Raw genomic sequence first — 16,396 nt, 5'->3', positions numbered from 1 at the left:
TAAAAAATTCTGTCTTTCATGTTGCTTGTAGTGCATTCTTCTGGTGATGAATCTTTTCAAACTCCAAAAAAAAAGTCTTATTTTGCTCTCATTTTTGATGGCTATTTTCTCTGGGTATAGAATTCTAGATAGAAAGTTTTATCTTCAGTACTTAAGATGTTACTCTATTGCCTTCTGGCCTGCAAAGTTTCTGATGAGAAGTCTGCTGCAATTTTTATCTTTGTTCCGCTGTATGTAGTGTGTCCTACCTACCATTTGGCCTCCTGACCTTTTAAGATTTTCTGTTTATCCCTGATTTTGTGATGTTTCTTAGTTTGGTTTCTTTATGTTTGTTCTTCTTTGAGTTCCTTGAGAATCCTAAACTTGAGAGTTTATAGATTTCATCAGATTTTGACAGTTCCAGCCATTATTTCTTTAAATATTTTCTGTTTCTCCCACCCATTCTATCTGGTACTATAGTTATACATGCTTTAGACCCTTGATGTTGTTCCATAGGTCACTGATGCTCTGTTTATTTTTTTCCAGTTTTTCTTTTCTTTGTGCTTCATTTTGGAGATACTATTGTTTCAAGTTTATGGATCTTTTTTTTCCTGCAGTATCTATCTGCTGTCAATCCCATCTAGTTTTTTTTTTCCCTATAAGTAATCATATTTATCATCAGTATTTAGTCAAAGATTTGAGAGAACTCTTACAGATCTTGGAAGCTCTCTCTCTTTCTCTCTGTGCTGCTCCTTCCTTGGCAGTCCTCTGCCTTAAATATTCTAGCCACCCTGGGCCTCCTTGACTCTGATCTCTGTCTCATTAGCTCCTTAAGACTACCAGGCTCCGTGCTGTGGCTTGGAAACCACCTCCAGGCAGTGAGCTGGGGCAACTATAACCCTAACCTCATTTGATCTCTCCTTTCAGGGATCACAGTCTGACCTGTACTGCCAATTGTCCAATCTGAAAACAGTTGTTTCCTATAGTTTGTTCAGTTTTCAACTTGTGCATGGTGGGAAGAGAATTACTGTAGCCACTAATATTTCACGGATGGAAGTGAAAGTCTAAATAAGTAAGTTTGAATGTTAATTTAGTATCACTGCTAATGCAGCAATTACAAGACCACACCGATATGGGTGGTCTCTTATTGGTGCCTCCAATACTAGAAGCATTTGTTGATGGGAATTTTCTTCAGTGGTCAGTTACTTTTGGTGTATTTCCAAAGTCTCAGTCTTCCCTCAAGTTACATGATTTTTGCATTCCTAGAGAATCACATATATGTTAAACTGGAGAAAAATACTTTGTGTTTAGATGTAAAATGGAGTTAGGTTCTGGGCTCAGATAATATAAACAGGTTTTCCCTTTACAGAAAAGTCACATAGGGTATGAGCTCACAATCCCCTGTGTAGTCCTATGGTATAGCACCCTTGACCCTTATTGGAAACCATTCCCTACATAATTAGTACCTTCCACACTTCACATATTTTATCTGTTGTATGCATGACCATGTAGTAATTTTGAAACCTACATTCTATTAGAAAAGCAGTAAATACATTCTATCTTAGCTGCAGCTCCTGTTATCAGGGAAAGGGGAAGATACTTAATGTCTTACCAAGATAATCATGGTACTTTATAATGAGAGAATCTGTTTCTGGTTCTCCTTCCAAACAAATGACTCTTTCTCCAAAATGCAATGCAAAACACCCCATATCATCACAATTCATTCATTAATTCATTCAACAGCTATTTTTTGAGCTTCCAATATCTGCCAGCAGTGAGACTATATTAGTGATCCAGACAGACAAGGACCCCTGCCCTCCTGGAGCTTACATGTTTATTAAGGTTCATGGCAGAGAAACTGTGGCTACCAAAGGAAGTACTTCACATTTCTCTCAAATTGTAATGACAGAGTTTCCATATCACACATTTCCATTAACAAGTAAAACAGGTCACAGGAATATTAGAGTTTACAAAATAGGAGCAAAAGCCTTCATCCAAATTGTTTGGTCAAGATTCCATACTTAAAGACTTTACTTGGAAGAACGCATAACCCAAGTTGGAGACCAGACCTTCAGGCAAAGTTTGGATGATTTGCTTCGATTCTATTAATAGGTTCAAAGAGATTTTCAAATTATACTGTTCAACCCACACCTAGCTTTACTGAGGGAGAAGAAGAAGCCTGCTCTTTCATTGAGTTCATTTGCCCAGGATCACCTTGGCTTTTGAGAAATTACTGGTCTGGCTGAGATCTCACTTTCAGAACACACTTCTTAGATCTGGCCACTAGACTTCTGGATTGATGACCACTGGGCTTGTTTGGATTGATTCTCTGGGCTACCTGCTCTCTGATGTGGCCTCAGCCAGGGCCATCAGTAAAAATGCATGCTGTTCCACTGCCCCCAGTCGGCTGTAATGCCACTGTGGGACTGCGCTGGGAAATCAGGGATCTAAAACTCTATATAGTGTGCAGCCACAAAGATAAAGCTTGGTGTCAGGTGCCCCAGGTTCAAATCCCTGACTCCAGGTCTAGTTCGTATGGGTCCTGGGTTGAACCAATTAATGTTTTTCTGTGGATCAGTGACTCCAACTCTAAAGCAAGGACAATAATAACCATCTTCACGGGGTTGCTATCAGGATTATAATGAAATAATGTATATCAGAATGCTTTGAAAGCCACATAGTATGATATCCTACATATATGCACTGCTGTTACGGTAAGTGAGTCTAAATGTGATTAAGTTTGGTGCCCAAGAGACAGTGAAGTAGTTGCACACAGCACCCAGCTTCCCTTCATTAGTGTGGAAGCTGCTGCCTGGGGTTCACTTCCTCGGGGTTGGGAGAGGTCCCTGTGTCGCTGTCTCAAACTGACCATCCTCAAATAGACCAAGACACAGCTGCGAATTACTTACCTTGCAGGATGGTGCCTGTCCTGGGGCTAACAGGGCATGCTTGCTCCTGTGATCTCTGCAGCCTAGTAAAGCATGATTATGGCTCGGCTTGCTGTGTGGGAGTCAGTGATACGATTATATCCTCCCTGACAGATGGCAGGCATGTGTTCCTGCACTAACGAGAAGTTCTTGCTGGATCATCAAAGTGTGTTTCTCATTTGGGGATTGGACCTCGCAGAATCTCATTCCTAGGCTTGAGGCTTCAGCATCTGTGTTTCATTGTCCGTCTGACCTCTCTTTAAACGAGATCTGGAAAGACACTTTTCCAGGAAGTCATCCATACGCTGTTGACTTTTACTTTCTACTGGATCCCCTTCTCATTACCACAACAGTCACTGGCAAATACTAACTACCGTGTCTTGGGCTAATTGGCCTAAACTGGTTTATCAGATCTATTGACAAGCTCCTTTCAGTTTGTTTACTTAGCTTCAATTCTGTGTGTGCTGTTTTAATACTTTTTGTAGTCTAGACAAAAACATGCAAATCACAGTGTTTCCATCATATGATCGATATGCTAATAGTAATCCATTTTCCAGGCTCTGTTATGAATCAAATGCTTTGTATGGGTGATCTGATTTAATCTCCGTATTGCTCCAGAGTAGGCGTTATTATTCTCCTTTTATGTATGAGGCTTAGAGGATATAATAACTTATAGCTACATAGTAAGTAATCATTAGAACTGGAATTGGAACCTAGGTAAGTTTGAATCCAGGTCTATGTTCTTTCCACCAAACCACGCTGGCTCTTGAATCTTCAGTTAGCCTTTGGCATGACACTGGAAATCAGTTCTATCTATGAGTTTCAGGTTAGGTTCCCTCTAGCTTTTCCATGCAGGGATGGAGGATACAGGTGTTTCCGATTTCTACAAACTAAGATGTTTCTAAAAAGTAAACTATGGAGCGGATGGTCATGAAGCACACTAAGCTCCCAGAGCTGTGTTCAGATTATCGATGGTGAGAAGTAAAGCATAATGCAATGAACAGTGTCAAATGGTAGATGGACCCTAAACTCTGACCGCCTTCAGTCTTTCTTACAGTAGACAAGCTAATCATTTGAAAACACAAATCCAATTACGTGTTTACCACAATGTATACATTTGTGTTCATTTGTGTGATTGGTAATTTTTAAGTTAATGGTAGTCCCTTCCGAGACTCTTAGCTGGACACAGCAGGAGCGTCTCTCTCGCTCATTCGGCACTGGATTCCTTGCCCAATGCAGCACCTGTCTGTGGTCCTTTAAACACCAGGGTAGTTCCTGATTGCAGACCTTTGTGCCGACCGTTCCCTCTGCCTGGAAAACCATTCCCCAGGATGCCTGCATGCCGCTCTCACTTCATGCAAGATTTGCTCAGACTGTCCCTCATCCGAGAGCAACTCCCTGACCACCGTTCCTAAATAACACTCCCTGCCCCTACCCTGGGCCCATCACCTCCCAGTCCTTTGCCTTTTTTATTCAAATAAAAAAAATTTTTTTAGCACAAATCACTGACTGACATTATACTCTCACTTCTAAAAATCATCTGTCTTCCTCCACTACATTATAAGCTTATTGAGGGCAAGGACTTTGTTTTATTTACTGCTGCATCCTCAGCCCTTAAAACAGTGCCTGGAAATAGTAGGTGCCTTGTCAGTATCTGATGATCTAATCAGTTAATAAATAATTGAGTAAAGATTTATCGAATCAATGAACAATTCTCAAAGTGTGTCCCTCAATCCCGTCCGTAGCAGGTGCCGCGTGTGCCCTGTGCCACACCGCTTGGTCCGCCTCTGCCTGCAGGTGGTTGGCGTGGCCTGATTCCTGTGCGCCTCGCTGCTGGTTCACCTCCCACAACTTTGCTGCAGAGGGCTTCCTCAGAAGTTGTTTGCAAAGTTGCCCCACAGCCTGGAAATGCTGGGGAGTTGTCATCTCCAGGGGCGACCTTCCACCACGAGAGGAAGGGAGTCAGCGGATAAATGCTCGGGATGTACTGCTGTAGACGGATGATTCTGTACCTGTCACAGGGTTACTCAGTGCCCAGCGGGCCTGCGTCTGCAGTGATACGTAGCTTATAGACCCTCTTCGTGCTGCTCCTGTCCTCCCCCCTCTCTCTGCCTGCTCCTTTGCTCTCTGGCTTCCTTGGGTCTCCTCTTAAGCCATCCGCCTCCACGTCTTTGCACCTGGCAAATCCTCTTGCCCTTTTCAACACCGTATCAACGATCCAGATGTGAATATTGACGGTGTTGTTTGTCAGATTCCCATGAAAATGCCACTTGTATTTTGTGTTTCTATTGGGTTTTATAGTTACAAGTGCTTTTACTCAGGTTGAACAACAACTTGATTCCCTAATAGAATCCCTAATAGAATCATGATCCAAATAAAATAGTCAAAGTATCTTGAAAAATTAGTTAAATTCAAGACATAAAGTCAAATAGGAAAAACTGAAAGAGACAAGTCTTAGGTTGAAAAAAAATATCCCATATATACACGTATGTAGAAGGGAAAGAAAGAAGCCACCCCTTACTGTGGTGGGTTTCCTTCAGCAGGCAGCTTTGATATTCCAACACGAAGGTGGCGATTCCCGGAAGCTAAGTGCCCTCGGTTCTTTGCCTATCACTTTGTGGCAGCTCTCCAGATAGCCACATCGAGGTCAACATACTTCCCATGGCATCAGCTTTACAAAGGAGGCCTAGAGCCAGGCTGTGTCTGTAAATGCTTAACATCCAGTTGTCTAGAGGAAGATCAAGCCCTAATTTGCAGCATATGCCTATTTCCGTGGCATAAATACTTTCACCATAGCTGATTTCAAGCTCCCAGTGTGCAGGCACTGAATGTGGGGCTGGAGAGAGAGGCACCCTTGTGACCTCATGACCAGGTAGGGCCAGCCGCCGCTCTCCACAGCTAGCAGCACCTTCTAAAAGTAGAGAGGGTCACTTTATTTTCTCATCAAGTGCGGCTCCAGGGAGTTGGGCAGTAACACTGGGAACTTTTAATCAATCCATTCAATGAAAAGCTAACAACATAGATGGATGTACAAAATATCGAATGAGTATCGGTCTTTTTCGGGGAGGTTTGCCTTCGAGCTTTAGGAGCTTTGTAGTTTTATGGATTTTTTCCCCCTAAAATCCTTGGCTTCTGTGAGATACTATAGGTCTTAAAAAATAGAGGATTTCACTTGTTAGTCCATTGTGGGAAGGCCAGATCGACACAAACAAAATGGAAGAGACCCTCACTTTACTTCTCACATGGGACTTCCTTGGAGAAGAGATGTCAGTGGGAAGTTAACACTAATTAATTGGAATTTCCCAAAGTGCACATCCCTCAAAGGACCTGAGTTCACTTTAACAAGAGCCCCCGTGTGATAACATTGATGAAGTACCAAAGGCTCTGTCCTAGCAACAGGCTAGTCTCTTATTACAGACACTTCCCTGGAACCTCTGGGGGCATTTCCGCTTGGACTACACCTCTGTATGTTCTCTGCTCGTGACACAAGTGTTCCCCAGAGGATATGGCCGTGGATGTCACTGGACACGTGTGCATGGGCCAGTCCCTGCTGGGGAGTTATCTGTGTGCACCCAGGCGTGCCATGCCCTTGTAGTAAACCACCTCTCAGTGATGAAAACCCCAAAGACAGATGTTTCCTACTGAACACAGCATGCCATAGAAAGTTCCATGAGAAATGTAAATAAGCAGATTTTGAAACAATATTCAGTTTATGAAAGGTTTCTCCAGAATAATAGCATCTCTTTATTAAAATCAGAACATAAAAGGACAACTGTTGTAGCAAATGTTCTAATTTAGAAGTTTCCTCCACTTATTCCAGATTGAGACCAAGAGATTGTATAAAACAACAAAAGCGGCCAATGGAAAGACCACGCAAATATTGAGTCAATGATTAAAAGGAGCCTTAGGAAGAAGCCTGTGAATATTCTTAATTATTATCAGGTCTCTAGGACTTTGTGTACTTTCACTGAACTTGACAATGAACAAGAAGCTGATTGCTTGCGATACAGAGCTCTCTTGACAAAGCTAAGTTGATTTCCCCCCCTCTTTTAATAAAAGTTTTTTTCATGTTTGGAACCATAACACTTCTCTAACACCCTGTTTGATTTTTTTCCTGAAAAATAATCCCCCAATACAAAGCCCATTATTAAGTTCAAGAACAATAACTCTTAAGACATACTGAATACCTGCCTTATATGTTGTGATATATTTAATGTGTACACACTCACAGTCCTCTAAGATGGATATTATTACTTGGAGACTCCTGTTTATGGGTGAGGAAAGTGACCTGTGCACAATCATCTGGATAAGTGAAAATGAGGAAGGTAGGGCTGGAATTCATGCAGTTTTTTTCTTTACTACAGTAGGTCTTCCTAAGAGGGTCAAAGGAACTACCACCACCCACACGCCCCCACCCCTACCCCCCACCCACCCCCGCTTAATAGCACTGTGTGGGAGATTCCTTGTCCGTTTCTGACATTTTTATCCTGGCAAAGATTGCTTGTTCAAATCAAAGGTAGCAATAGTGGGGGAAGGCAGCAGGGAGAAAGTGATGGGAGGCTGAGTTTTTATAAGACAGAGGGAGAGCTAGAGTTTGTGTGCAGACAGTTCTACTTGTTATTAATATTTTACTACATTGATTTTGTCACCTCCTGATCTCCTTCCCCAAGGGGAGCTATGGCTTCAGCTTCTGGGCTCTCCCAGGAGGGCATGGGTCCTTTAAATCAGAGGGCCACAGGGGCTCCCCCCTGAGGTTCTAACCATCTGGAGTGGGACTAACTCACACATGACTCCAGCGGCCAACACAGAATATAACAATGCCATTATTTCTTTCATTTCCTAAAGAATGTTCCCAAGGGGCTAGTTTCCTCAGTGAAATAATTCCACCATTGTGGAAGGCATCACATTTTAGTTATCAAAAGCCAAAGAGCATTAAATGTAATTCTTACGTGACTATGACTGTATTTGATAAAGCAAGTCTTTTCTGTGTTTCTGTAAAATTTGAGTTTGGTTCTCTAGTGCCTGATTCGAAACTGCATAGCCATGTCTCCTGGGCCTGTGTAAGCCCTCACCTGATACCTTGCCCACCACGTCAGTTGTTCCCTCAAGCAATCTTCTCTCACGTGACTCAGGAACCTAACCTGTCCACAAACGAAAATCACCTCAGTTCCTCACACGCCCCTGAGGGTGCTCTGTAGGTAGAGTCAGGCAATTCGGAACTGGGCAAATAAAATTACTTTCTGTAGTGTTTTCTATAAGCTGACTTGCTTGCTGTGGCCATGGTTGAATTATCTCCAGATATCAATGGGTGCTTTTTTTTGTAGGACTGTGAAGCAACCTGCATTCAGGAAACGATTTCAGTGCATCGGAAACAGAGTGGGAGAGTCACTGTCGACAGGTAATTAGTATGGACACCAGCCATCAAGAGAGTTTCCCTAGTGGACGCTATCCAAGGATCTCTTTTATCTTAAAGCTATTAGAATTGGAGGTGAGAATTTCCTTTGTTGAGCAGGTTCCACTTCTTATTTCTTCTTTTTTTTCCCCTCTTATATATTTCTGTCCACTTAAAATGATAATTCACATTTCCAGTGCTTTGTAATTAATAGATGACATTCACATGCATGATCCTATAGTTCCTCGACTTCATTCTGTGAGTCAGGCTGGCATAATTTAATAAGTGAGGAAACTAAAGGGCAGAGGTCTTGTGACCACACGAAGTTCACATGATGTCGCAAATGTGCCATCAGCTGGAAGCCAGGTCATGTGAGTCTCCCTCAGCTTGCTTTCCGCTAGACTCAGGAGCAGCTGGTCTGTTCAGAGCTGGGTTTGGGGGTTTTTGTTTTGTTTCTTGGGGAGTGAGGTTTTGACCCACGAAGTAAGAACATAGTTATCAGCTAGTCATAAAAACACAAACTAAAAAATAAATATCACTTTCCACAATGTTAGGAGAGCAAATGTTCCATGCCACACAGTATAATCCTGTGTCCAACCCCATTTGGCATTTCCGTGGAAACATATATTTAAATGATGGTATCATTCTCATGACACTTAACTGACCAGGTCTGGAGTAATGCATTTGGACAACTCCAGATGTTATTCTTCTGGTGGGTCATTTCCCCTCATTGTGTCCACAGAGTGGTTACTGAAACACAAAGCTATCCCTGTAGATTTCTGGTACCTGATTGAAATTTTCCTGGACGCTCTGTTACTTCCTGGCAGCAATTTAATTGATGGAGAACTGTGAGCTGAATATGCTTTCTGGTTTTGACATGTCCTCAAGTAACAAGATGCTTTCCCCCCAAACCTAACAGCATATACGACATATACAGAAAGATCTGAAAATCTCATTCAATAAAGTCTGTTTGAAAAAGTGTTCACCACAACATGCTATTTTGACAGCTGTTTGATACAGAAACAGCTAAAATGAACCTACTCCAACACCTTAAATTTTATATTTTTGAATCAATGGATTGTACAAAATTGCCTCACCTGAATTCATTCATTGTTTGTGAGTTCACATTTTCAAACTGAAATATTTATCTTGCACTACAATCACAAAAGTCTATAGAAATGTTTAGTCATGCTTTTCTAGGGAGTTGTGATGGATTGTAGAAGAGAAGAGATGTTGAATTATAATTCTTTTTTTGCTGATTCGTTAGGCTGGCCACTCATCTCTGATCCATGTTTGACCTTGGTATATAGAACTTTACTCCTTGGTATTGTTAAGGATTTCAGCTCCATGGGCAGTTTTTAAAAAAAAATATAATAGCTTTATTGATATATAATTTAAATATCATACAGTTCACCTCTTTAAAGTGTAGAATTCAGTGGTGTTTAGTAAGTTCCCAGAACTGTACAACCATAAACACAATCAATTTTAGAATATTTCAGCACCCCCTGAAGAAACCATACATGCATTAGTAGCCCATAGGCAGTCTTTTGCATATGATGATTATACCTCTGGAAATTCTCCTTAAATCCAGTAGAGTAATACATGTGTTTATCCCTGAAAACAAACAAACAAACAAACAAACAAACAAACCATAAAACCCAAAGACAAACATAAGAAGAGGGGAGATGACAGCAAGTGATTCAAAGTGATTTTGGAAACTGAACAGCGAAAGGGTGAGTTGTTACTGACTTAGATAGGAAACGTTGAAAGCTAACCAGTTCGCAACAAGCTAATTTGTCCTGCAGAACCCCAGACAGGCTCAGAAATTGGAGGCATCTGAAGATCACCTGAAAGCAGGGGTGTTAAATGGGCTGTCGAGTAGACTAATTTTGGGGGAGTTGGTTGAAAAACTTTAGAAGAAGAAGTCATGTTTCAGTTTGAGTCTGAAGGCAGGACAAGACCCATTGTTCTAGCTCAAAAGCAGGTAGGTAGGATAAATCGCTCTTATTCAGGAAGAAACCAGCAGTTTTGTTCTATTCGGGTCTTCAGCTGATTGGTTGAGGCCTACCCACACTAGGGAGAATAATCTGCTTTACTTAGTCTACCATTTAAATGTTAATGTTGAATGTTAATATCATCTAAAAAACACCCTCACAAACAAACAAAGTAATGTTTGACCAAATATCTGGGCACTCCATGACCCAGTCAAGCTGATACATTGAACTAACCACCACTGTCAGCTTATGAAGTTTTCTTCTTTGCATTAATCCTGCCTTTAAGTGTAGGGAGTGTATTTTATTTTTCCAGTCCTTTATAGAGTTGTTACATAGAGGTAAAACAGAAAGCATTTTAATCAGAGCAATAATTATAACTTTTTAAACTTTGGTTTGCTAACCTTATATATGGTCAGAATATTTGTAGAGCATTTTTTTTGCCAATGTGAAACAAAGACAAATAGAAAAAAAACCTTTCTCTTTCCCAGAAAAAAAAAATAGTGATAACTGTAGAAACAGTTGCCAATTTAAACTCTAGATGAAATTTCGTAGGGATGCCCAGCTCCTCTCTTCTGCCAGAAAAGCACTTTTGGTGTAGCTCCAGGCCTAGGGATAGAATGGGCTTCCCAGAGTGTTCCAGCTGTAGCTGAAGAATTCAGGAGTGTTAGATACTCTGAGTTACCAAAACACGAAGGCTGTAGGCAAAACCTATGCTTTGGAATTTCTCCCTGACCCGTCTGACTTCTCTCCCCCACAAAACAGAGTTCATGCTTGCCGGGGATATTCTAGTTCTTCAGGATTACACGTTAATCCGTACAACATAATTACCTTGCAACAACTTAGTTCCCTTAAATGTGCTGAAGCATGTGAGGAATTTGACAGTGCTGGTGGTTAAGGTTGGCGTTTGTTTATACCAACCACATACATCATTAAGAAGCTTAACTTAGCAAAAGCCCAAATGCTGCAGAAACGTCATGGTAAAAATGAAATCCTATCACCAGACATATCTTATGCAGGTAGAAAGCTCCGACTTTTTTAATGAGTCAGGGAGTCGTTCCCCTTGGGCTAGGGCATGGTTAAGTTGAAGGCAGAAATGACATCATCCTGACTGTGTTTGGGCATTTGACCACACGTGCCATGTACGTTGCATCCTTCATAACAGAGGGAGTGATTTTATGTCTCTCACCGTAAGAAGGAAAAGACATCAGGTTTAAATTGAATTAAGTGCAGATCATTTTCAAAGCCTTAAAACCGGGGCTTCTAGAATTGAACTCAGAGAATTAATAGCCTGTATCTGAACTGGCTCGGGGAAGATTGGAAGTTGTCCACATTTTCGCTTTCTCTACCCACACATGGTGCTCTTGACACCACAGAATGTGGGGGTTCCGTGACACAGAGGTTTGCTGACACCCAGAAACCCAAAGTCTCTGCAGACAGTTGGCATGGTGATACGGTGTTAGTGGAGGAGGTCAGAGACATGCAGGCGGCTGTGCGGGTAAAATGTTGAGCCTCCATGGGTGATAAAGAAAATGCAGTTTCATTTTTTCTGATCTTGCACTTTGCTCAGGAAGGGAAAGGCATGGGATGGGGCAAGAAACTTAAAGATGAGGCAGAACCCCAAATCTAATCCTGGCTCACTATTACCTGACTCTGTGACTTTACACAGAAAATGGAAGCATTTTGGAAATTGTAAAACATACACAAACTTGCAAGTTTTAAAAATAAGTTGTATTCTCTTTAGAGAGATAAAGGATAATAGGAAAATAAGTGGTTTTGGCAACAGAGAGTTCAGGATCTGATTCTTGGCTCTGCGATAGAATTTCTGAATTGTCCGGGCAAGTTACTTATCTCTTAGGGATTCCATTGCTTCACTCTTAAATAATAACAGCTATCTCACAGAGTTAGGTGTGAATTAATGACATGATATTTGTAGTGCAGCTAGATCATTGCCTAAAAGATGGGAAGTACTCAGTAAATAGTAAGGATTATTATTATCTGTAAAAGGAGCAGGTTGGCTAACATGATATATAAGGTCTTGTATAACTTAGAAAAATTCTATGTTATTAGCAACTCCTCTGCCCCGTAATGATGTCCTTCTTACTTCAGACTTTGCAAGAACATCAAGCTTTTCCCCACTACATTGGAAATTCCTTCCAATCTCTGTGAATTGGCACCACATTTTACCAAGCTGTCCAATCAAATACAATGTCCTTCTTCTATTTGATTGGTATCCTTCAAATCCATTCCCTTTCCCCCATATCCACTGCTATGCACTATTGGGACAGTTATTGTCTTTTCTATGAATTATTGCAGTTGCCTTTTACCTGGCTTCCTACCTTCCAGATTCGCACTGTATCAGTGGCTAAATGGACTCCAGGTATGTTTACCCCCTCAGCCTTCACGGCAGCTGGGCAGGACCAGGGGCCACTTCTTTCTGTTCCCTTGTTCCCAGTTTCCATGGATGTCATGGAGGAAGACTCTGGGAAGCGCTGGTATCTAATCCACTGTCTACACAGCAACTGGGTTGATTTTTTTTTTTTTAAGAGAGGTAGAGGGGGTGTATAGGGACAGAGGGAGAGGGAGAGAGAGAATCTGAAGCAGGCTCCATGTCCAGTGTGAGGCTGATGCAGGGCCCCATCTCACAACCCTGAGATCATGACCTGAGCCAAAATCAAGTGTTAGACATTTGGGGCGCCTGGATGGCTCAGTTGGTTACGTGTCTGACTCTTGATCTCAGCTTAGGTCATGATCTCAGAGCTGTGAGATGGAGCCCTGCATCAGGCTCTATGCTGGGCATGGAGCCTGCTTCAGATTCTCTCTCTTCCTCTCACTCTTCTCTTCCCCACCACCCCCCTCCACTTGCTCACTTGAGCTCTCTCTTAAAAAAAGTCAGACGCTTAACCGACTGAGCTACTCGGGTGCCCCCCCAGTTGATCTTTGAAAGAAAACATGTAATCATGTTATAATAGTCAGTGGTTCCTCATGTTGCCCTTAGGATGGATTAAAATCCCTTAGCCTGCCAGATAAAGTTCACTTCGTCAGCTTTAATTTATATCAGACTTGCCAGACTTTATCTTGATAACGTATTATCCAAATTCTTTTAATTCCTTTTTTAGGATACCAACAAGTTAGCTTGGAGAAGTGAGCTTACAGAATTCTCTCACACTATAGAGGGGAAACTCTTGCCCCCAATTATAGATGGAGTCAGAAAGGAAGAGGACAGGACGTGGGGGAGGAAAAGAAAAGGCCACTCATTTCTGACCTTAGCGCTGGTGGGGAAGAGAAGGGAAACAGAGTATGCGAAGGGGAGGTTAAGTATGGAGAGTCAAAGGTCGGTGCAAGTCTCTGAGGGGGTGAGGGCCCATTCAGTCAGTGGGTTATACCAAGAGTAAGGAAGGGAGATACTGCCAGCCATCGTAGGATGTGGCCTCAGAAAAAACGTGGCAGTGTGGCTACTTTCTGAGGTTCAGCCTCAGTTTCTGTGTGGGAATGAAGCTAATGCTGAGGTATGGCCGTGTAACCTGGGCATGGCTCAGTGGAGCCCAGAGCACTCAGCTCAGGGAAGGCAGATGGTGGGAGCCCACGTGAGGTGCAAACAGCCACAGAGCCCTTCTGGTCCCGACCAGGCCGAGAGGACCCCATCATAGATTCTGCCAACACCTACGATGACAAGGAACTCTGGAGTCATGTTGTGAACCCCAGTGTCTCCCCCAGACCTCAAAGACACTTCCGTCTCACACCTTTGTTCTTATATACCTGGATAGCATTTCAAGAAAGAAGCAGAAGACAGGGAGGCTTCTTGAGACACTAGGCAGTTTTTCCCAAGAGAGACTTGGCATTCCCTAAATGGTCTGTTTAAATTATTGGATTGAACTATTATTATTATTATTATTATTATTATTATTATTATTATTTTGAGAGAGGCAGGTGAGTGGGGGGTAGGAGTGCAGCAGAGGGAGAGGGAGAGAGAGAGAATCTTAAGAAGGCCCCACACCCAGCACAGAGCCCAACTAGGGCTTGATCTCACCACCCTGGGACCATGACCTGAGCCAAAATCAAGAGTTGGATGCTTAACCGACTGAGCCCCCCAGGAGTCCCTGGATCAGACTGTGCTTTTAATTTGTTTTTCTATTTACTAGGCTTAGGAAAAAGACAAACTAAAGAAAGTACATTTTTTTCTGCACATCTCAGTTGGAGTCTGTGAAATGTTTTGTACACCTGCTATACGTGTAAAGCTCAAAGAAGAGTGGTGGGATAAGTTAGAACACAAAACTCTCAGCCCCTCTTTCCCAGTTTACCCCTTTCTCCTGCTTCTAAGGTTTACAACATCAGTGGAGAATAGAAGGCAACATTTGAGGTTCCAGTTTGGGCAGCCGATTGATGCTGCTGTTAACACACACTTGACGAGTAGATTTGGATCTAGGAACAGGATTGTGAACTGTGCTTGTGACAAGTTTAACTGGATGTAACTGTGCATTATCAATGTCAAGATATATTTTGGAAGTTGGTGGGGGGACACCTGCTTAGGCAAGGGATTGGGACAGGAGGTATGGGCAGGAGAGGAGTCAATATAGGAGTGATAAGAGAAGTTATTGGGATGGATGAGATCTCCCTGGAACGCAGTAGGAAGAACATATATTGATGGTGAGGAAAGGGTCAATGAAGGAGACTGAGAAAGAGGACTTGTGAGTAAAATGGTCGATTGGGAAAAGCAAGACGTTTTGAAAAGCAAAAGAAGAGAGAGTTTCCAGAAAGACTCTGTGGTAAGTTCGGTCAAATGACTTAATTATTGATTGATTCAGCAGATATTAAGTGCTTATCATGTGGCTGGTATGGTATCAGGCTCTGGGGAGGCAAAGATGAAAAGACAAAAGACAACAGGTGCAAGGTAGTTGGGTGGGGTGTGAACCGGGAAGGAGGGTGGGGATGCTTCACTTCGTTTCATTTCGTTTCGTTTCGTTTCATTTCATTTCGTTTCATTTCATTATATTTTTATTTTTTTCAGCTTTTATTGAGGTATCATTGACAAATGGCAGTTAAAATGATAAGATATTTGAAGTGGACAAATGGTGATTTGATATATACACACTAAGGGCTCCCCAGGGTTGAGTCACTTAATAGATCATATCCATCACCTCACATATTTATTTATTTATTTATTTTTGACAAGAACATTTAGGTTCTATTCTCTTAGCAAACTTCAATGATACAGCACAGTGTCATCAACTCTGGGATGCTTCTTTTTAGACATAGAGGGCGAATATATAAATGAAGAAATGTTCTGTGATGCTGGTAAATTTCAGAACCTCTCTGGGCCATTTTTGTAAAACAGAGAATTACTGTTGGGATTAAATCAGCTCATACTGCCAAAGGCCTCAAGGCAGCTGAAGGGATTCCCTCCCAATGGACGGTGTTGTCTTGGTGAAGCAGTGGAGAAAATTCTCCCAGAGTGAGACCGAGAAGTCGGGGACCACGACTTCTAAGGTCATAACTAACTCCGTGGTTCAAAGATATTTTTTCCCCCTGAAGTATTTTTTTAGGCCAACGGTTTCATCCAAAACTGAAGTCTCTTTGTACTGAGCCCAAGAACAACAGAAGTTGTAGTATAATAATAAGCCTTGACAGGAAAACAGTACCCAAAGGAACTGTCCCCGGGATGGGAGGAGGCTTTCTTCAGTGGTGTTGTCCCTTCCCTAACACCCCCCCAACTGACCTGGGTCTGGTCCAGCCTGAGGATTCTGAACTGAGCTTACCGGGGAAGGGGATGCCACTGGGGGTGGGGGTGGGGCGATCGTGTCTTTGCCAGTCTACTTCCAGGTCCAGTCCATACGTGGGTTTCCTTTGCAGCAGGTGTGGGATTTGGTTAGAACCAGTAAGAGGGAGTAAGGGATAGGCATGATATAGAATATTTTGATATACAGTGTATATCCACAAGGTCCACTTAGGGTGTGTGTGTGTGTGTGTGTGTGTGTATATCTATATCTATATCTATATCTATATCTATATCTATATATAGTTTTTGAGAGGGGGAGGGGGGAGGGGCAGAGGGAGAGGGAAAGAGAATCTTCACCAGTAAGAGGGAGTAAGGGATAGGCATGATATAG

At 42.2% G+C, this 16,396-nt stretch overlaps 1 protein-coding gene across 2 annotated transcripts in view; it reads left to right on the top strand.

The window, feature by feature from the left end:
- Positions 1-16,396, top strand: part of CNKSR3 (CNKSR family member 3) — a 159,048-nt gene that overhangs the window by 29,377 nt on the left and 113,275 nt on the right. The window contains exons 8-10 of one of the 2 annotated variants that reach the window (XM_034991062.1): positions 6,727-6,848; positions 7,167-7,231; positions 8,231-8,304. The gene's annotated coding sequence lies outside the window, so the exon portion shown is untranslated. Of the gene's footprint in view, positions 1-6,726; positions 6,849-7,166; positions 7,232-8,230; positions 8,305-16,396 lie in introns of those variants that run through there. The other variant, XM_034991065.1, reaches the window with a different exon arrangement.

Source organism: Mirounga leonina, unplaced genomic scaffold (assembly GCF_011800145.1).
Source record: "Mirounga leonina isolate KUSES-001 unplaced genomic scaffold, KU_Mleo_1.0 Mir_53, whole genome shotgun sequence".
Lineage (NCBI taxonomy): Eukaryota > Metazoa > Chordata > Mammalia > Carnivora > Phocidae > Mirounga > Mirounga leonina.
Note: the sequence above shows the minus strand (reverse complement) of the source record. Positions and strands in the feature narration are given on the sequence as shown.